General features: G+C 43.0%; 1 protein-coding gene across 3 annotated transcripts in view; it reads left to right on the top strand.

The window, feature by feature from the left end:
• Positions 1-23,748, top strand: part of LRRC4C (leucine rich repeat containing 4C) — a 970,587-nt gene that overhangs the window by 685,121 nt on the left and 261,718 nt on the right. The window lies entirely within an intron of this gene.

Raw genomic sequence — 23,748 nt, 5'->3', positions numbered from 1 at the left:
AAATATTTACAATTTACCTCTTTAGTGGCCAACTAAAAAGATTGTACAGAACGAAGGTTGTGTTCAGTTTTTCATTATGCATAATAAATAAATAAATAAAATAAATAATTTTGTTTTAACTCCTTGAGGACCGAGACACCTTATAGGTTAATGACCGAGCCTCATTTTTCGAATCTGACCAGCGTCACTTTATGCGGTAATAACTCTGGAAAGCTTTAACATATCCCAGTGATTCTGAGATTGATTTTTCATGACGTTATATTTCATGCTAGTGGTAAACTTTGCTCCATATTATTTCCATTTATTTAGAAAATTTTGCAAAAAGTTTGAAAATGTCACATTTTTCAATTTTTGAATCATTAAAAATGGTTTTAAAAAATCACAATCTTCCAATTTTTTAATTTTTATAAAAAAATTTAAAATTCACCATTTTCAAATTTTGAATTTGTATAAAAAAATAAAACAAATCATAATTTTCAAATTTAGGGTTTTTTGATAAAAAAAAAAAAAAAATCACAATTTTCAAATTTTTAATTTATAAAAAAATTAAAAATTTCAATTTTCAAACAAAATTTTTAGACAAATTTTAAAAATTCACAATTTTCAAACTGAATTTTTATAAAAAATAAAACAAATCACAATTTTAAAATTTTGCATTTTTATAAAAAAATTAAAAATTCACCATTTTCAAATTTTGAATTTGTATAAAAAAATAAAACAAATCATAATTTTCAAATTTAGGGTTTTTTGATAAAAAAAAAAAAAAATCACAATTTTCAAATTTTTAATTTATAAAAAAATTAAAAATTTCAATTTTCAAACAAAATTTTTAGACAAATTTTAAAAATTCACAATTTTCAAACTGAATTTTTATAAAAAATAAAACAAATCACAATTTTAAAATTTTGCATTTTTATAAAAAAATTAAAAATTTTCAAACTTAGAATTTTTATAAAAAAAAAATAAAATTTACAATTTTCAAACTGAATTTTTTTTATAAAAAAAAATCCCCATTTTCAAAGTTTGAATTTTTATAAAAAAATAAAAAAAAATTCAACTTTTTAATTTTTTATAAAAAAATGAAAAGAAAAATCACAATTTTCAAATTTTGAATTTTTATAAAAAAATTGAAACATTTACAATTTTCAAACTTTGAATTTTTTTTTATAAAAATGTCCCCATGTTCAAACTTTGAATTGTTATAAAAAGATAAAAAAACTCAACTTTTTAATTTTTATATAAAAAAATTTGAAAAAAAAAAAATCACAATTTTCAAATTTAGAATTTTTCTAAAAAATTAAAACTTTCGCAACTTTCAAGCTTTGTTTTTTTTATAAAAAAATAAAAATGTCACCATTTTCAAACTTTGAATTGTTATAAAATAATTCACAATTTTCAAACTTTGAAATTTTATAAAAAAATAAAAATTTCACAATTTCCAAACTTTGAATTTTTATGCCGGAAACCAGAGAGTTATGTCATACAAAATAGGTAATAAGTAATATTCCCACCTGTCTACTTTACATCAGCACCATTTTTTAAACAATTTTCAGGCAGCTAGAAGGGTTAAAAAGTTATCATCTATTTCTGTTTTTTCCGACAAAATTTACAAACCCCTTTTCTTAGGGACCACATCACATTGCAAATGACTTTGAGAGACCCAGGTGATGGAAAATACCCATAAGTGACACCGTTATAAAAACTGCGGCCCTCAAAGTGCTCAAAACCACATTTAAGGAGTGGAACTTTATAGGAACTAAAGCAACGTGGAAGGAAAAAATGAGCAATTATCAGTTACCCCTCAAAACTGTTGCTCTCACCCCAAAATTTGTTGTTTCACATGTGTAACAGGAAAAAAATACACCATAAAACTTGTGCAATTTATCGGGAGTAACGTGAACCCCATATTTGGTGGAAATCTACTGTTTGAGTGCAAGGCAGTTCTCGGAAGTTAAGGAGCGCCATGTGACTTTTAGAATGCAAGCCCAGCATCTAATCATTTTAGGTATGCCATAATGACCAGAGTAAAGCTTTTGCATTCCCGGATGCTTAGTGGGAAGCCCCTTAGTCAGTTGATGCCCCTGGTTAAGGGGTCTGGCCACTAGAGTCCCACATTAGTAGAGATCCCCCGATACCTTGATGGTTATGGGGCCTGGCTACTAGGGTTCTGTCTTCTAACTCCTATCATATGGGGCCAGTACATGCGAGGAAATTTCTTTAGTCTCAACAATGGTCACACACTATGTCTCAGTTCACGCTATCTTGCCTTCTGTCTCCTCTTCTTCTTTGCCACAAACAACCCACTTCATTCGACCTTCACAACTATTCAACTACCAGCACAGCCAGCGCAGCACCCACTGAAACCAGCAAAGCCCCCACCACAGCCCTAACTGCAGCCAGAACAGCCCCCACCGCAGCCAGCACAGCCCCCACCGCAGCCAGCACAGCACCAAACGCAGCCAGAACAGCCCCCACCACAGCCAGGACAGTGCCCATCACAGCCCTAACCGCAGCCAGAACAGCCCCCACAACAGCCAAGACAGTGCCCACCACAGCCAGCACAGCCCCCACCGCAGCCTGCACAGCACCGACCACAGGTAGCACAGCCCCCACCACAGCCAGCACAGCACCAAGCACAGCCAACACAGCCCCCACCGCAGCCAGCACAGCCCCCACTGCAGCCAACATAGCCCCCACCGCAGCCAGCACAAAAACAAGCGCAGCCAGCACAGCCCCCACCACAGCCAGCACAGCCCCCATCGCATCCAGCACAGCCCACACCACAGCCAGCACAGCCCCCACTGCAGCCAGCACAACCCCCATCGCATCCAGCACAGCCCGCACAGCTCCCACCGCAGCCAGCACAGCCCCCATCACAGCCAGCACAGCCCCCACTGCAGCCAACACAGCCCCCATCACAGCCAGCACAAGCCCCACTGCAGCCAGCACCCCCACTGCAGTCAGCACAGCCCCCACTGCAGCCAGCACAGCCCCCATCACAGCCAGCACAACCCCCACTGCAGCCATAACCCCCCCCTGCAGCCAGCACAGCCCCCACTGCAGCCAGCACAGTCCCCATCACAGCCAGCACAGCCCACACCACAGCCAGCACAACCCCCACTGCAGCCAGCACAACCCCCATCGCATCCAGCACAGCCCGCACCACAGCCAGCACAGCCCACACCACAGCCAGCACAGCCCACACTGCAGCCAGCACAACCCCCATCGCATCCAGCACAGCTCCCACCGCAGCCAGCACAGCCCCCATCACAGCCAGCACAGCCCCCATCACAGCCAGCACAGCCCCCACTGCAGCCAGCACAGTCCCCATCACAGCCAGCACAGCCCACACCACAGCCAGCACAGCCCACACTGCAGCCAGCACAACCCCCATCGCATCCAGCACAGCTCCCACCGCAGCCAGCACAGCCCCCATCACAGCCAGCACAGCCCCCATCACAGCCAGCACAGCCCCCATCACAGCCAGCACAGCCCCCATCACAGCCAGCACAAGCCCCACTGCAGCCAGCACCCCCCCTGCAGCCAGCACAGCCCCCATCACAGCCAGCACAACCCCCACTGCAGCCATAACCCCCCCCCCTGCAGCCAGCACAGCCCCCACTGCAGCCAGCACAGCCCCCATCACAGCCAGCACAACCCCCACTGCAGCCATAACCCCTCCCCTGCAGCCAGCACAGCCCCCATCACAGGCAGCACAACCCCCACTGCAGCCATACCCCCCCTGCAGCCAGCACAGCCCCCACTGTACCCAGCACAGCCCCCACTGCAGCCAGCACAGCACCCAATGCAGCCAGCACAGCGCTCTCCGCAGCCAGCACAGCCCCCACTGCAGCCAGCACAGCCCCCACTGCAGCCAGCACAGCCCCCACTGCAGCCAGCATAGCCCCCAGCAAATCGACTTTTTTTTTTCACTTACACATTTTTCAGTCTGGAATATAATTTCATTTCTCCATACAAAATATGTGGGTCTTTAACTAAGGGCGGGGGGGTGGGGGGGGGACTAAAATTAATTTAGTCTCAAAGCCACATATAAAGAGCAACATTTTCAGAGATGTATCAGGCAGAGAAAGATGAATGTCGCAGCATGTGGCTCATGTGTGGACAAGACACTTCATAACATAAAGGCACAGTGGCAATTAAGGCTGACTCATGCTGACGAGCTTTGATTAAAAAGAAATGTGGAGCGAGGTGAAATATCTGTGAAGGGAGAAAGATAGCAGCAAACTTTTACTAGTTGTTGAAAAACTTTCCGACATGCACAAAATATCACAAAATCCAGGAACGATCCAGATAAATAGATCACGTTACAATAAAGATCAATGGAGGAATCAATGTCTTCAGAATTGTCAGCGATGGTTCCTCGTGTGTCTGGTGGATACAATAAAGAACTTTCATCACTTCTATCACACATACATTTCTTAAAAAAAGATATATTTTCTTACACTGTTAATATGACATAGAAAAAAAGAAGGAAAAATACTAGTATTATTATAGTAGATTGTAGTAGTAGCCACAATTAATCTTAGACACATATGTCCATATCGTATCCATTGTATATACACTCAGTTTACATCTATCTCATGACAATCTATTCTAGCTGTCTATCATCTATCTATTCATTATATTTATATATATATATATATATATATATATATATATATATATATATATTATATATTATATATATGTAGAACAACATGAAGAAGGATCCAGCAAGGCAGAATGACTCCAAAGGGCAACAAAAGGTTTTTTTTTAAAATTCCAGAGCTCTTGACAAGCTGTTAAGTGCAAGGTATATGCAGTATGGACTACGTGTTTCGGCGGACGCAGCCGCCTTCTTCACGGTCCCAAGACAAAACTGATGTACTAGTATGAAGAGGGCTTCTATATAGTTAGCCCAGCCCACGCAACCACTAGTGAGCTGACACATATGAGTTTGATTAGAAGAGCCCGAGTTAAACTAGCAACAGTTTTGCACATCTGACATATAAAAATGTAGCCTGAACAACACAGTGTACATATATCACTTACCGGAATCAATAAAAACAAGTGAACAGAGTGCACATACATATACTTATAAGTGATAACTAAAAAATATTGCAGCTTCAAGAATAATACACTTTTCTTTTTTCTTTTTTTTTTATAGCAAATAGGAAATTTGAAAAGTATCTCTTTTCTTGGTATAGAACAAGTTTTTAAACCAGAGAGAGGTGGCAACCTGCAGAAAAAAATCCTTGCAAGAGAAAGCAAATGGATGTTTCTCTTGGAAACCAGGATCCCTTTTGGCTTCAATAATAGAATGGATCTTGCCGTCCAATATTAATATCTGGTCAATGTATAGAATGGTAAATAATCAAGATATTATTTGCTATAAAAAAAAAAAAAAAGTGTATTATTCTTGAAGCTGCAATATATTTTAGTTATCACTTATAAGTATATGTATGTGCACTCTGTTCACTTGTTTTTATTGATTCCGGTAAGTGATATATGTACACTCTGTTGTTCAGGCTACATTTTTATATGTCAGATGTGCAAAACTGTTGCTAGTTTAACTCGGGCTCTTCTAATCAAACTCATATGTGTCAGCTCACTAGTGGTTGTGTGGGCTGGGCTAACTAACTATATAGAAGCCCTCTTCATACTAGTACATCAGTTTAGTCTTGGGACCGTGAAGAAGCCGGCTGCGTCCGCCGAAACGCGTAGTCCATACTGCATATACCTTGCACTTAACAGCTTGTCAAGAGTTCTGGAATTTTTTATTCTTAGATAACAAAGTCAGAGAAAAAAAAAAAAACAAAAACTTTTGTTGCCGTTTGGAGTCATTCTGCCTTGCTGGATCCTTCTTCATGTTGTTCTACATATCTTGGAAGTTTCCCACTTCTGGTCCGTGCAATAAGGAGAACAAGGACACCAGGGCTTGAGCTCAGACAGGTGAGCTGGTCTACAACCTTTATTTAAAAAAAAAAAAAAAAAAAAAAAAAATTATATATATATATATATATATATATATATATATATAAGTTATCTATCTACCATGTTTCTTTGACCTTGACAACTCACTGTCTCAGGTGTATCACGGGTGACAGACAGTCATGTGGTTTCTGGCAGTAGAAGGTCACAGTGTTTGGCTGCACGGAATGCTCCCTAGCTCTCCATTGTTTCTGCTGTCAGTATTCATTGGTATAGGGAGCTTTCCTGCTGGATTTTCATTTCTCCCCTTTAGAACCCAGCAGGAGCTCGCCGTCCACCCAGCTGCTGATAATCAGAATTCTCTTGGTGCTTAAATACTCCCTTTCTCCCCTGGACTGGTGCTGGTGATATTATTCAGTTCATTCTAGCTCTGGTTGCAAGCAGGTGGCTTGTACTCCTCTGTGGTATGGTTGCTGAAGCTTGCTGAACTCCTACCTGTGTTATCTGAGAGTAAGGGGTACTTTTCACTCTGCAACATCGCAAGCCGATGCTGTGATGTCGAGCGTGATAGTCCCCACCCCAGTCGCAGCAGCTATATCTTGTGATTGCTGGCGTAGCGAACATTATCGCTACGGCAGCTTCACATGCACTTACCTGCCCTGTGACGTCACTCTGGCCGGCGACCCGCCTCCTTCCTAAGGGAGCGGGTCGTGCGGCGTTACAGCGACGTCACACAGCAGGCGGCCAATAGCAGCGGAGGGGCGGAGATGAGCAGGACCTAAAAATCCTACCCACCTCCTTCCTTCTACATTGCAGTCGGGACGCAGGTAGGAGATGTTCCTCGCTCCTGCGGCTTCATACACAGCGATGTGCGTTGCCGCAGGAACGAGGAACTACATCGTACTTGTCGCTGCACCAGCATTATGGAAATGTCGGACACTGCACCGATGATACGATAACAACGCTTTTGCGCTTGTTCATCATATAAAAAAGGATTTGCACACTACGATATCGACTTCGACGCCGGATGTGCGTCACTTTCGATTTGACCCCACCGACATCGCACCTGCGATGTCGTAGTGTGCAAAGCCCGCCTAACGCCTAAGTGGCCCATGCTTTTTCCCCTATATGTCCTCATTGTGTCTTCCTTTAGCGTTCAGTGGGGTTTGCAAATCACTCATCCCTGAACCTATCTAGGAGATAAGTTATTTGTTCACTTTCCCCCAGTTTGTTATCCTTGTGTCTTCTTTAGAGCTTAGTAGGGTTGACTAATCACTCATCCCATCCGTTCCCTATTTAGGTTCCAGCACTAGAGATACTTAGGGTCAGGTATCCGGCTCGTTGCATAGGAGCTGAACCTATCTAGGACATAACTTATTTGTTCACTTCCCCCCATTTGTTATCCCTGTGTCTTCTTTATAGCATAGTGAGGTTGACTAAGCGCTCATGCCATCCATCCTCTACCTAGGGCCTGCATCAGGGTCAGGTATCCAGCTCGGCGCATTTGGGTGGTAATTATCTAGCAGATAAGTTATTTATTCACTTTCACCCTGTTTGTTATCCCTGTGTATTCTTTAGAGCATAGTGGGGTTGACTAAGCACTCATACCATCCATCCTCTACCTTGGGCCTATATCAGGGTCAGGCAGGGTCAGGTATCCAGCTAGGCGCATGTGTGTGGAATCTATAAAGGGTGGTGAGGGACCCCAGGGACCAGCTGTCTTTTTGGTAAGGGGTCACCATCTCCCCTTCCCTTACCTTTCGCCACATAGTCCCGGCCATCTGTATTCTCCGAACTGCCGCAGATTTCAAAAGTAAAGATTGACCATTGAATGATAATCCTTTTTATGCCCATAGACCTCAGTCACCTTCTTTACACCTGATAGCAGTATCATGGAGCTCGCTGAATGATTCCAATCTCTAGAACAAAGTGAGCAAAAAAAGATACATAAAATAAGCCCGGATCTATAATGGCCCGATTGTAGAATATCAGTGCAATGTGTTTCTTTAACTCCACTCTCCTCATTTGGATGGGTAGTGAAGTGCGGAGTAATATGTTGAATTAAGTGGAGAGCTAAATGATGCAATTAATTCCATTCTCTCCAAGACAATAAAGGGACCCGGCAGAATACAGAATAGCAACATACTGACCTCTTCTGGGATTCTAAAGTGATAAGACCAGGAGTTAAAGAGGATTCAGCGCTGCGCTTCTCACTGCTTTGAAGTAGCACCAGGGGACTCAGTGACACAAGATATCAGAAATATAGAGAGAGCTATTACTGCTTGTTAGTTATGCCTCTTAATCCATTCCTTGCCAGAGCTGGAATATTGTCTATTGCTTTCAGTTGCTGTACTCCAGATCCACAGCTTATTTTGAGACTCTCTAAGTACTTGGAGTGAATTAATGAAGCTTCACCCGGGATCATTCACATGTGAGGACCGGTGTTGCGCCATTCTGCTTTTCAACCTCTGCTGCAAACAAAACGTTCCAACAGGTTCTTGATTCTTCATCATAAATCGTTCTGCAATGTTACCATAAATATTGAGAAGTTGGATGTGTAATACCAGGACTGGCCACTAGGTGTGCTGTCAACCATGAGCAACTAGAAAGCCAAAATGCTTCAATGTATCCACTTATTTATACAATGTTACAAAAATATTGAGAAGTTTGATGTGTAATACCAGGACTGGCAACTAGGTGTGCTGTCAACTATGAGCAACTAGAAAGCAAAAATGTTTCAATGTATCCACTTATTAAATATTGAGAAGTTTGAGGTGTAATACCAGGACTGGCCACTAGGTGTGCTGTCAACCATGAGCAACTAGAAAACCAAAATGCTTCAATGCATCCACTTGAATATTTATACAATGTTACAAAAATATTGAGAAGTTTGAGGTGTAATACCAGGAATGGCCACTAGGTGTGCTGTCAACCATGAGCAACTAGAAAGCAAAAATGTTTCAATGTATCCACTTATTTATACAATGTTACAAAAATATTGAGAAATTTGAGGTGTAATACCAGGAATGGCCACTAGGTGTGCTGTCAACTATGAGCAACTAGAAAACCAAAATGCTTCAATGTATCCACTTATTTATACAATGTTACAAAAAATATTGAGAAGTTTGAGGTGTAATACCAGGACTGCAGTAAATAGCAACTGGGGGCAAATAGCCAGAGAACAAAAAAATTCCTAAAACATAACCTTTAATAGGTATACATTAAAAGTGGACTGCCACTATAAAAGAATAAAAAGTGTTCATTTGGGCTACACAAAGGATGACAACAGCCTCAAAAATGAACACCAGGCACAAAATGCAGAAAGTATGAAACTAAGTCACACAGAATAACTGCATTAAGAAACACAGCAAAAACAATGGTTGCCACGTCGGACCTGCTGCAACAGTAAATCCCTCAAATCGACTGTAACCATGAAAAAGGTAAGGAAAACGGTCTTACCGTGCTTCCAAGGGCATGTCAATATAGAGCTCAACCTGAGGTGACCCTACACAGGTCCTACATAAATACCATTTGTTGGCTCAATTGGAAAAGCGGTAGTATGTACCTCCCGACGCGTTTCGTATAGTAATCATCAGGGGAGTCTTCATAGGGTACTTTGCATCATATCAGTAATCACATCAGGACTGACAGACAACAGAATTGCCCCAAGGACGGACCAATAACGTCCAGCAAAGATGAACGCCAAGCTGTGTGTGCCGCCTAGACTAGAAAGCCAAAATGTTTCAATGTATCCACTTATTTATACAATGTTACAAAAATATTGAGAAGTTTGAGGTGTAATACCAGGACTGACCACTAGGTGTGCTGTCAACCATGAGCAACTAGAAAGCCAAAATGTTTCAATGTATCCACTTATTTATACAATGTTACCAAAAATATTGAGAAGTTTGATGCGTAATACCAGAACTGGCCACTAGGTGTGCTGTCAACCATGAGCATCTAGAAAGCCAAAATGTTTCAATGTATCCACTTGAATATTTATACAATGTTACCAAAAATATTGAGAAGTTTGATGCGTAATACCAGAACTGGCCACTAGGTGTGCTGTCAACCATGAGCAACTAGAAAGCCAAAATGTTTCAATGTATCCACTTGAATATTTATACAATGTTACCAAAAATATTGAGAAGTTTGATGTGTAATACCAGGACTGGCCACTTGGTGTGCTGTTAAACATGAGCAACTAGAAAGCCAAAATGCTTCAATGTATCCACTTGAATATTTATACAATGTTGCCAAAAATATTGAGAAGTTTGATGTGTAATACCAGGAATGGCCACTAGGTGTGCTGTCAAACATGAGCATCTAGAAAACCAAAATGTTTCAATTGATCCAGTTTGTATCCACTTGAAGGACATTTCATTATACAACGTTATAAAAAAAATAAAAACGTTTGAAGTGTAATACCAGGAGTGGCCACTAGGTGTGCTGTCAACCATGAGCAACTAGAAAGCCAAAATGCTTCAATGCATACACTTGAATATTTATACAATGCTACCAAAAAAATTGAAAAGTTTGATGTGTAATACCAGGACTGGCCACTTGGTGTGCTGTGAAACACGAGCGACTAGAAAACCAAAACGCTTCAATTGATGCAATATGTATCCACTTGAAGGATATTTATACAATGTTACCAAAAATATTGAGAAGTTGGATGTGTAATACCAGGAATGGCTACTAAGTGTGCTGTCAAACATGAGCAACTAGAAAACAAAAATGCGTCAATTTATCCATTTGAAGGATATTTATAATACTTTATGACAATGCATAAAGCATCATGAATATTATAGTATATTTCAAATTATTTAAAAATGTTGTGTTATAAATATACTGAGCAAAAATATAAACACAGCACTTTTATTTTTACTCCATTTTTGAAGAGCAGAACTCAAAGATCTAAGACTTTTTCTTTGTGCACAAAAGGCCTTTTCTCTTAAATAGTGTTCACAAATTTGTGTAAATCTGTGTTAGAGATCACTTCTCCTCTGCGGAGATATTCCATCCACCTCACAGGTTTTACATATCAAGATTCTGATTAGATAGCATGATTATTGCACAGGTGCGCCTTAGGCAGGCCACTCTAAACTGCAATTTAAGCACACAGCACAATATCAGTGAGCACTTTTCCTTTGCGGATATAATCCATCCACCTCTTAGGTGTAGCATATCAAGATTCTGATTAGACAGCATGATTATTGCACAGGTGCGCCTTAGGCTGGCCACAATAAAAAGCCACTCTAAACTGCAATTTGAGCACACAGCACAATATCAGTGAGCACTTTTCCTTTGCGGATATAATCCATCCACCTCTTAGGTGTAGCATATCAAGATTCTGATTAGACAGCATGATTATTGCACAGGTGCGCCTTAAGCTGAAAGGACACTCTAAAATATGCATTTTTATCACACAGAACAATGCACAATGCCACAGATGTCACACGTTTTGAAGAGTTTTGCAACTTCACCAATCAAGAAATAACATCTGGAACACCATTCTGAGTCTGTACTGGGTGCAAAAACCTAAAAAATCTACACTATATGGAGATAAGGTCTGCACACCAGTGACTATGTAAGGGGAATACATGAAAAGCAGAAACTGCTGTGTGAATACTGACATGAAAAATTCAATAGCTATTTGTAAGAATGAAATGTGAAAAATGGAACCTGCATTACTGCCATGAACATATGAATCAAGAGAAATTTAGCTACTGAATTGATCAATGCAATAGAGCCCCAACACTACGCCAAAGTATTTCTCTACGTTGGGGTCCCTAGCTTGTGTGTGTCCTCTCATGCAGTTAAAAAACAAAGGTCCCAGCTTCTCCGCTGCAGCTCCGGCTTCCCCTGCCCTGAATATTTTTTTTGTGTAACTCGTCCCATGCCCATGTCACCGGTGAGTGACAGCCCTGCGTCCACCATGACTGCGCTGATGTAGTAGTGCAGTATTTCCATGTGCCCGCACAGGCAGTAATGTTTCTCCCTACAATGAGTTCTGCTCTCTGGATGTCAGTCATTCATTACCATGGATTTTATTGCATAATTGGCTATATTGTTACCGTAGATATCATGATCGGCTGTGCGGAGACGTTATCCTTACTGCACACAGACATAATGACACTGAATCATTTCTCTCTCATATTTACCATTTCAATGACCTGACAATTTAAAGAAAATTATTTCCCAGACAACACAAATATCAATTTGCACTTCATTGGTAAAGAAAAAACAGTTGCTTTGTACTTTGTAGGAGGTGAGCTGTGCCTTCCTGTGTTATCTACTGTATATAGAGGCATTATCAGTCATTGAACAGGAGGAGGAGGAGGTGAGCTGTGACATCACCTATTGTGAATACTGGATCCTGTGTTATCTGCTGTATATAGAGATGTTATCAGTCATTGTTCAGGAGAGGGAGAAGAAGGTGGGCTGTGATATCATGTATTGTGAATACTGGATCCTGTGTTATCTACTGTATATAGAGGTGTTATCAGTCATTGTACAGGAGAAGGAGGTGAGCTGTGATATCACCTATTGTCAATAGTGAATCCTGTGTTATCTGCTGTATATAGAGATATTATCAGTCATTGAACAGGAGGACGAGGAGGTGAGCTGTGACATCACCTATTGTGAATGGTGGATCCTGTGTTATCTACTGTATATAGAGATGTTATCAGTCATTGTTCAGGAGAGGGAGAAGAAGGTGAGCTGTGATATCATGCATTGTGAATACTGGATCCTCAGTTATCTACTGTATATAGATGAGTTAGTCATTGTAGAAGAGGAGGTGAGCTGTGACATCACCTATTGTGAATAGTGGATCCTGTGTTATCTACTGTATATAGAGGTGTTATCAGTCATTGTACAGGAGGAGGAAGTGAGCTGTGACATCATTTATTGTGAATAGTGGATCCTGTGTTATCTGCTGTATATAAAAATGTTATCATTGTACAGGAGAGGTAGAAAGAGGTGAGCTGTGATATCACCCATTGTGAATACTGGATCCCGTGTTATCTACTGTATATAGAGATGTTATCAGGCATTGTACAGGAGTAGGAGGTGAGCTGTGACATCACCTATTGTGAATAATGGATCCTGTGTTATCTATTATATATTGAGATATTATCAGTTATTGTACAGAAGGAGGTGGAGGTGAGCTGTGATAAATAATGGCACGGACAGTTGGAAAATACAGCACTAACATTTTTAAAATATACAGTTATCATTAAATTGTGACTTCATTACTAGGTCATTTTTTAATGATAGGTTCCCTTTAAATATCCGTCGTGCCGTCCTTGGTGCTGAATATTAGCATGTCGTTGTCGTGTAAAATGTCGACCCCACAAAAATAAGTGTTCATTTATTGATGATGTAAAAGCATTTTGGTGCATTTGTGAATATTCAGCTTCTGCCTCAGAAAAATGAGTTAAAGAGAATCTTGTTCAACACATGAAAAATGCATCCCGTGCTCAGGCGCAGTTTATAAATAGAAGCCTGTGTTTTGTGCGCTGAAAGCTACAGTAAAATACTCCGATGCCGCAGCGTTGCATATTAATCAGCGCCGCCGCCGTCCACTCCGACGCGGGGCTGGGTCCAATTTCTGAATGCAAGAATCCGCTAAAGTGCAAACGCATGTAAAAAAAGGAAAAGTTTGGTGACAATCTCTAAGCATTAATATGGGGGGAGCTGGGGGGGGGGGTCCAGACATTCTCCCAGGAATCTTCTTGATTATTGCAGGGATCTTCACTACTGGCTGATAACATAGGACAATAACTTGCATTTAATGGGATAGTAACGCAGATGTGAGGGTTTAGGTTTGTATTGAACAGCTCCGCTTCTTGTAGAAGTGATATTGACTATATTCTTATGTAAAAATCTGATAATTACAGTGAGAGGATGGCGACACTGCAGGACAGAATAATGCACACCTCGGCTGCTGCAGAACATCTTATTACACACCTCAGCTGCTGCAGAACATTATAATACACACCTCAGCTGCTGCAGAACATCTTATTACACACCTCAGCGGCTGTAAGACCTTATAATACACACCTCAGCTGCTGCAGAACATCTTATTACACACCTAAGCTGCTGCAGAACATCTTATTACACACCTCAGCGGCTGTAAGACCTTATATTACACACCTCAGCTGCTGCAGAACATTATAATACACACCTCAGCTGCTGCAGAACATTATAATACACACCTCAGCTGCTGCAGAACATCTTATTACACACCTCAGCTGCTGCAGAACATCTTATTACACACCTCAGCTGCTGTAAGACCTTATAATACACACCTCAGCTGCTGCAGAACATTATAATACACACCTCGGCTGCTGCAGAACATCTTATTACACACCTCAGCTGCTGCAGAACATCTTATTACACACCTCAGCGGCTGTAAGACCTTATAATACACACCTCAGCTGCTGCAGAACATTATAATACACACCTCAGCTGCTGCAGAACATCTTATTACACACCTCAGCTGCTGCAGAACATCTTATTACACACCTCAGCTGCTGCAGAACATCTTATTACACACCTCAGCGGCTGTAAGACCTTATAATACACACCTCAGCTGCTGCAGAACATTATAATACACACCTCAGCTGCTGCAGAACATCTTATTACACACCTCAGCTGCTGTAAGACCTTATAATACACACCTCAGCTGCTGCAGAACATCTTATTACACACCTCAGCTGCTGCAGACCATCTTATTACACACCTCAGCTGCTGTAAATCCTCATAATACACACCTCAGCTGCTGCAGAACATTATAATACATATCAGCTGTTGCAGAACATTATACTACACACCTCAGCTGCTGCAGAACATCACATTACACACCTCAGCTGCTGCAGAACATCATAATACACCTCAGCTGCTGAAGGACAGAACAATACTCACCTGAGCTGCTGCAGAACATTTTATTACACACCTCAGCTGCTTTAGGGCCTTATAATACACACCTCAGCTGCTGCAGAACATCTTATTATACACCTTAGCTTCTGTAAGACCTTATAATACACACCTCAGCTGCTGCAGAACATCTTATTACACACCTAAGCTGCTGCAGAACATCTTATTACACACCTCAGCGGCTGTAAGACCTTATAATACACACCTCAGCTGCTGCAGAACATTATAATACACACCTCAGCTGCTGCAGAACATCTTATTACACACCTCAGCTGCTGTAAGACCTTATAATACACACCTCAGCTGCTGCAGAACATTATAATACACACCTCAGCTGCTGCAGAACATTATAATACACACCTCAGCTGCTGCAGAACATCTTATTACACACCTCAGCTGCTGCAGAACATCTTATTACACACCTCAGCTGCTGTAAGACCTTATAATACACACCTCAGCTGCTGCAGAACATTATAATACACACCTCGGCTGCTGCAGAACATTATAATACACACCTCAGCTGCTGCAGAACATCTTATTACACACCTCAGCTGCTGCAGAACATCTTATTACACACCTCAGCTGCTGCAGAACATCTTATTACACACCTCAGCTGCTGCAGAACATCTTATTACACACCAGCTGCTGTAAGACCTTATAATACACACCTCAGCTGCTGCAGAACATCTTATTACACACCTCAGCTGCTGCAGACCATCTTATTACACACCTCAGCTGCTGTAAATCCTCATAATACACACCTCAGCTGCTGCAGAACATCACATTACACACCTCAGCTGCTGCAGAACATCATAATACACCTCAGCTGCTGAAGGACAGAACAATACTCACCTGAGCTGCTGCAGAACATTTTATTACACACCTCAGCTGCTTTAGGGCCTTATAATACACACCTCAGCTGCTGCAGAACATCTTATTATACACCTTACCTTCTGTAGGACTTTTTAGTACACACCTCAGCTGCTGAAGAACATCTTATTACACATCTCAGCTGCTGAAGAACATCTTATTACACACCTCAGCTGCTACAAAACATTATAATACGCATCAGCTGTTGCAGAACATTATACTACACCTCAGCTGCTGTAAGACCTTATAATAAACATCTCAGCTGCTGCAGCACATTATAATACACCTAAGCTACTGAAGGACATCAAATTACACACTTCAGAATCTGCAAAACATCAATTTTCACCTCAGCTGCTGCAGAACATCATAATACACACCTCAGCTTCTGCAGAACCTCATCATGCACACCTCAGCTGCTGCAGAACCTCATCATGCACACCTCAGCTGGCGAAGAACATCATAATACACACCTCACCTGCTGCAGAACCTCATCATACACCTCAGATGCTAAAAAACATCAATTCCCACCTTAGCTGATTCAGAACAGCATAATACACCTCAGCTGCTGCAGGATATAAGAATACGCACCTCAGCTGCTTAAGAACATCACATTATTCAGATGCCTCGGCTGCTCTAGGACCTCGTAATGACACCTCAGCTGCTTCAGAACCTCATAGTACAAACCTCAGCTGCTTCAGAACCTCATAGTACAAACCTCAGCTGCTTCAGAACCTCATAGTACACACCTCAGCTGCTTCAGAACCTCATAGTACACACCTCAGCTACTGCAGAACCTCATAGTACACACCTCAGCTGCTTCAGAACCTCATAGTACAAACCTCAGCTGCTTCAGAACCTCATAGTACACACCTCAGCTGCTTCAGAACCTCATAGTACACACCTCAGCTGCTTCAGAACCTCATAGTACACACCTCAGCTGCTGCAGAACCTCATAGTACACACCTCAGCTGCTTCAGAACCTCATAGTACACACCTCAGCTGCTGCAGAACCTCATAGTACACACCTCAGCTGCTTCAGAACATCATAGTACACACCTCAGCTGCTTCAGAACCTCATAGTACACACCTCAGCTGCTGCAGAACCTCATAGTACACACCTCAGCTGCTGCAGAACCTCATAGTACACACCTCAGCTGCTGCAGAACCTCATAGTACACACCTCAGCTGCTTCAGAACCTCATAGTACACACCTCAGCTACTGCAGAACCTCATAGTACACACCTCAGCTACTGCAGAACCTCATAGTACACACCTCAGCTGCTGCAGAACCTCATAGTACACACCTCAGCTGCTTCAGAACCTCATAGTACACACCTCAGCTGCTGCAGAACCTCATAGTACACACCTTAGCTACTGCAGAACCTCATAGTACACACCTCAGCTGCTTCAGAACCTCATAGTACACACCTCAGCTACTGCAGAACCTCATAGTACACACCTCAGCTGCTTCAGAACCTCATAGTACACACCTCAGCTGCTTCAGAACCTCATAGTACACACCTCAGCTACTGCAGAACCTCATAGTACACACCTCAGCTACTGCAGAACCTCATAGTACACACCTCAGCTGCTGCAGAACCTCATAGTACACACCTCAGCTGCTGCAGAACCTCATAGTACACACCTCAGCTGCTGCAGAACCTCATAGTACACACCTCAGCTACTGCAGAACCTAGTAATATGCACAGATTGTAATGAGTATTTGTGTGACTATGTCTCCAGTACATGTGAAAACGGACGCAACACTTACTAGAAACACTGATGCGTGAAGGGGACCTAAAGAGCTTCTGCAGCAGCTAACACTTGCTCTACAGGGAATAGGAATGCTAAACTTTGTGCTTTTACATTGTCTTTGCACATTATTCTGTATGTTATATTCTATTTCCCTTTACTGAATGGATTTGATGCAGATTTGTATCTTTTGTAGCTGTTTTTATACCTTTCCATTCCATACATTGGGTATTACTAGAATTAAAGGGAATCTGTCAGCAAGTTTTTGCTACCTCATCTAAAGGCCGCTTTACACACTGCGATATCGGTACCGAATGATATCGCCAGCGTGGGTACCCGCCCCCATCGGTTGTGCGACACTGGCAAATCTCTGCCCGTGCCGCACAACATCGCCCAGACCCGTCACACATACTTACCTTCCCTGCGACGTCGCTGTGACCGGTGAACCGTCTCCTTTCTAAGGGGCGGTTCGTTCAGCATCACAGCAGCGTCACTGAACCGCCGCCCAATAGAAGCGGAGGGGCGGAGATGAGCGGGACGAACATCCCACCCACCTCCTTCCTTCCGCATAGCGGCCGGGAGGCAGGTAAGGGGAGCTTCCTCGTTCCTGCGGTGTCACACGGAGCGATGTGTGCTGCCGCAGGAACGACGAACAACTTCGTTACTGCTGCAGTAACGATATTTGAGAATGGACCCCCGTGTCACCGATGAGCGATTTTGCACGTTTTTGCGACGATGAAAATCGCTCATAGGTGTCACACGCAACGGCATCGCTAATGCGGCCGGATGTGCGTCACCAATTCCATGACCCCAGCGAGATCACTTGAGCGATGTCATAGCGTGTAAAGCTCGCTTAAGATCTTCAAAAAGACCCTGAATTCAATAATGTATCACTTAGATCACTGTGTGACACAGTGAAAGATTTTAGATTTTGCATGTAGCAGAGCTGAGAGCTGCCCACACCAGGCTTTCAGTGTACATTTCCATAGACAGAAGCTGCCAATCACAGAAGCGGGTGGAGTCGGACTGGAGCTCAAGGACTGCTGAGTCCCACTAAGGATAAAGATAAGAGGCTTAAACTAACATTACAGGTAAACAAAAAAAAGACCCTGAGATAAGAGACACAGGGCTGAATGCTCTGTTTTAACTCTAGTTACATTGCAGAAACCTGCTGACAGGGTCTCTGTAAATAATTCCATTTTACTCCTCCGTCCGTTTTTCCCATATAGAGGACTTGATCTTTGCCCCTAAGTCTATATTTTTTCTGTGGTTTCCTTTGATTGACACAAAGCCATGTAATCTGTTCTTTATCAATTTCCTTGTCCTTGCCTTAAATCTCGGTGCAATATGTCCAATGGGTCTATTATAGTCTCCGGAGAATAATAATGGAGAGTTTAAGAAGGCGTTTGATGGTCATTGAAGAAAGTAAAAACAGACTCCTCGGTTTCATCCGTTTTTCTTTGCATTTATTGGTGTTACCTTTTTGCATTTATGGCATATTGACCGACTATGCCATACGAGCCCCGTAGAGGAGGAAGGAAAGCTGCCCCTGTCGCTCTCCATCCATTTTTAAGCATCTCTGGATGATACTTTGATCACTTTCTCTGCAATTATTGAGGTAACTTAGAAATTAACAGGGCACCTCTTCTCTGAACGTGGTAAGAATAAAGTCCTCATCTCAGGGTAAATGTGGAGAGACTCACATCAATCTCAAGAATGTAATGGAGAAGCGTGCAGAAGAATTCCACTTTATAAAAAAAATGGCTAGAGAAAAAAAAGAGAGACATAGCACCTCCAAGTGCGACATCTTTAAGATGGGTTTTGTCACAGAAGTGTAGGCTGGAGTAGGGACCTCTAAACCGACCTTGCACTGTCCTTTCTCCCAGAGGTTGGCTTGATGGTTGCCAGGTCTGGACCACCACTGTGACCCTAACTCTTGTCCAAACCCTGATCTTACTTCCCCTCTCCCCCACCCCAGGAGAGAGCCAGGACCGGATTAGCAAACCCCACAAATGCCACAGACAGGGTAAGAACCAAAACACAAGCACACTGCAATCAGACACATGGGAGAGATGAAACAAACCCAGGAGGAAATAAACTAATAACAGGAATATTTCCACACCACACAGGAAAGCACACAAGAGATCACCAGGCTCTGGATCACTACAATAGGACCGGTATCGCTTCAGCAACGTTGAACTATTATCGGCTCCGAACCACAGGCTCCCATACCTTAAATAGGAAAGGGACAACTGTGGGGGGTAATTAGCAACATGCTCCTAGGAGCCACATACAAATCCACAAGAATGAACTCCTATAGGGCTAAGGAGCAATGGAAAAGAATCAGCCGATGCCCGGCTCAGGCTGAGAAACTAGGAAACCTCCGGTTGCCTGTCAGATGCTACAATGTGAACGAAGTCCAACACCATAGTGGCACCCTACGAGTGTGTGTCATGAACCCAATATGACAAGTTTATAGCCCCGGTTTAATTCCTGATGCAAAAGGGGCTCCCACTTGGAGATTGTGCAGTGCGCAGGCACAACACTGATGTCAAGGTATGGTATAGGTGTCATGAGTGTATCTCACTCAGAGGAGACCCCGGGTGAATCTGGTGTCAGAAGCTCACAGCGCCTTGCTGCTGGCAGGTTCACTGCTGTTAGTTAATAACATCTCTTTCCTTGTAGTGCTGTAAGGGTTAAGAACCCTTTTCCTGCCTGGCTGCTTCCTGTAGCTGTCACTCTCATGTGTGGCTCTTTGGGATCACTCCCCTTCCCTATTTGATGCCTGTGATAGAAACTGAATTCTCATTTCTATGTGGTCCACTTTGGAAGGAGCGAGCTCTGGAAGAAGTCTGCAATGTTCTGTGCAGCGGTGGTGTTGACTGCACTGAAGCCGCCTGGAGCGTCTTTTTCCTTTGCATGTCTATTTCCCCTGTTTGTATTCCTTCCCTTGTGTTTCTGTATTGTAGTGGCAAGTCTAGTGATCTTGTCAGCCTACTCACTAGCCAGGGTGAGTACAAGGCTAGCTGAGGGCCTAAGGTATCCTGCCTGCCGACAGGTTGAAAGAACCTGCATAGGGATGCTAGGAACCTCAGGAGTCAGCTTGAGGTGGGTTCCGGAGGTGCCCCCTCACCCCTCTCCGTAGCGGCACGGACCTCCATTGTAACGTCACCCTGTGTGTTGTAACATCTTCTGGGGGTTTACCATATACCATGTAAACCCTGCTCGTCGCGTGTGTCACAATAGGGCTGTGGAACCAGCTGGAGAAGCCTCTCTGTGCGATTAGTGATGTCTGAGCAGCCACGAAAAACTGAACATGAAGTACGGAAAGTAATATTGAGCCGAGTGCTCTTCTGGTGGAGGAACACAAATTCCATTTGGACTTCCCCAACCGGAAGAGCCCAAGGTTATGTATTATTTCAGTATCATTTTGTATCAGGTCTCGTAGAGCTGAGAGTGTGGTATACTAATCCAGAAAGAGTCTATGGTACCTTCTTTTTATTATTTTTTGTGCTTTCCATCTAAACAGCATCTAATAGGCCTGCCATGCAAGAAAACCCAATGGGCAAGAATTCGGATTATCACACCCCACTCAATGGAGACCGGCTCCAGCAAACCTTTCCCATTCCCTCTGGAGCAGAAGGTCACAGTAGAGGACATGGATTAGTTGCCTTTTCTTGCTGAAGCTTGAGGAGATCTTGTCTTCCTTGCTCCAACCTTCCACCTAAGTTGCCACCCCTGAGGAACTGAGTGCACATTTTTGGCCGGGGTCAGACAGCCGTATATTCCCTCATACAAGAGAATTGGATTTGTCATGCAAATGATACTCGGCTCAAACTCTGATCTGAGTGTGAGATTTGGAGCACAGATGAGCACAATGAAAATCAGACTGCAGTCGGATGACATCCGGGTGCAGTCCGATGTTTTGGACGCAGCCATAGACTTGGGTGCGCACTTTCTTATTTCTGCTGCCAATTACAGTATGCTACGATTTTTTTCTCATGCCGAATAGGTAAGAGAAAATAATTGCTAGTCTACACAGCTCTATAGTCTAACACAGGACCGAGTGCTATTCAATCACACATCAGGTAGCACTCGTCTGATGTATACACTGTGTGAGCGAGCCCGTCGGAGCAGAGTCAAGGAGTTGTGATACATGGTAGCCACACATGATCCACTCAGAAGAGGACCCAGACGAAGTGTTCACATACAGCATTTTTGCAACATTTTTTATATTTTGCAGCTTTTTTTTCTGCAAATCAGAAGCTGCTTTTACATTACCAGCAAAAGCTATAGGATTTCCGAAATTTTGTGCACATGCTTGATTTTTTTTTTTTCCCTGATTGAATTTGGGAACAGCAGCATTTTGAACATCTGAAACATGTCAATTCTTTCAACATTCTGCAGCATTTTTCCTACATAGAAGGTAATAAGAAAGTCAGAAGGTGGTGCAAAAACTGCAAGAATAAGAAAGCAAGGAAGTGGTGCACAAAAAAAATGCAACAAATGCGTCAGCAGGAGTTTTTCAAATATAGAACGCAGTGAGAAAGTGGAAAAGCGCTGCAAAACAACAAACTTTTTTAGCATTTTTGGGGGAGAAAGTAAACTTTATAAAACAGACAAAGCAAACATGCAATTCACACCTAAAAATGCTGCAAAAAAATTGCTAAAGCGAAAAACAGAGAGCATGCAGATGATTTTACTAAAAAGAGAACAGATTTTGGCTGCAGAACAAAAATAGCAGGAAAATTGCTGTGTTTTAATATGACTATAAAGTAACCACATCTTGGGCAGTCTTGGGTGTGTGCTTCAAGGGAACCTTTCACGCGTAAAAATGCTATTAACCTGCAGATATGGGGTTAATCTGCAAGTTAATAGCATTTGAAACCTGTCCAGTGCCTGCACATTAAACCCCGCTGCCAGGAGGAAATTATCGTTAATCTTCCCGGCAGCCTTGCTTCAGTCACGGGGGCGATGCCAGCGTGAGTTCAGTCACCGCTCTGTGCATGATTGACAGAAGGTAAAACCAGTTAGACTCTGTGTGGTCATTTTCCTGATCCATATACATCTGCGCAGTTCTGATTTGAAATCCAACTCTGTGACCCTGAGAGAGACCCAGAGGTCTCCCCCAATAGTTTCAATGTAAAGCGGTTGTCAGTCAGTGGGGGGACGGTTACAGCCGACACTTTCCACACACAGAGCGGTGACTGTACTCATGCCAGCACCGCCCCCGTGACTGAAGCAAGGCTATCGGGAAGATTGAAGTTAATTTCTTCCCGGCAGCAGGGTTCAATGTGCATGTGCCGGACAGGTTGAAAATGCTATTAACCTTCAGATATGGGGTTAATCTGCAAGTTACTAGCTTTTGAAATCTGCCCAGTGCCTGCACATTACACTCCACTGCCAGGAGGAAATTATCTTTAATCTTCCCTGCAGCTTTACTTCGGTCATGGGGCAGCATCGGCGCGAATTCAGTCTCCACTCCGTGTATGATTGACAGCAGGTTTCAATGTAAAGTGTCTGTCAGTCAGTGGGGGGGGGGGTTACAGCCAGCGCTATCCATACACAGAGCGGTGACTGTACTTGTGCCGGCACCGCCCCCGTGACTGAAGCAAGGCTATTGGGAAGATTAAAGTTAATTTTTTGCCGGCAGTAGGGTTCATTGTGCAGGTGCCGGACAGGTTCCAAATGCTATTAGCCTGCAGATATTGGGTTAATCTGCGAGTTCACAGCATTTGAAATCTGCCCGGTGCCTGCACATTACACCCCGCTGCTGGGAGTAAAATATTTTGAATCCTCCTGGTAGCCTCCTTTCAGTCTCGGGGGTGGTGCCGGCATGAGTTCAGTCACCGCTCTGTGTATGATTGACAGCAGGTTTCAATGTAAAGCGGCTGTCAGTCAGTGCCGAGGGTGCGGTTACAACCGGTGCTCTACATACGCAGAGCGGTGACTGAACTCGCGCCGGCGCCGCCCCTGTGACTGAAGCAAGGCTACCGGGAGGATTAAAGATAATGTCCTCCTGGCAGCAGGGTTCAATGTGCATGCATCGAGCTGTCTGTTGGGTGGCGGTTACACTCGGAGCTCTACATACACAGAGCGGTGACTGAACTTGCGCCGGCACCGCCCCCGTAACTGAAGCAAGACTACCGGAAGGATTAAAGTTAATTTCCTCCCGGTAGCAAGTTCCAAATGCTATTGACCAGCAGATTAACCCCATATTTGCAGGTTAATAGCATTTTTACACATGACAGC

The sequence above is a fragment of the Anomaloglossus baeobatrachus genome, chromosome 10 (genome assembly GCF_048569485.1).
Source record: "Anomaloglossus baeobatrachus isolate aAnoBae1 chromosome 10, aAnoBae1.hap1, whole genome shotgun sequence".
Classification (NCBI taxonomy): domain Eukaryota; kingdom Metazoa; phylum Chordata; class Amphibia; order Anura; family Aromobatidae; genus Anomaloglossus; species Anomaloglossus baeobatrachus.
This window is presented reverse-complemented; position numbering and strand designations above follow the sequence as displayed.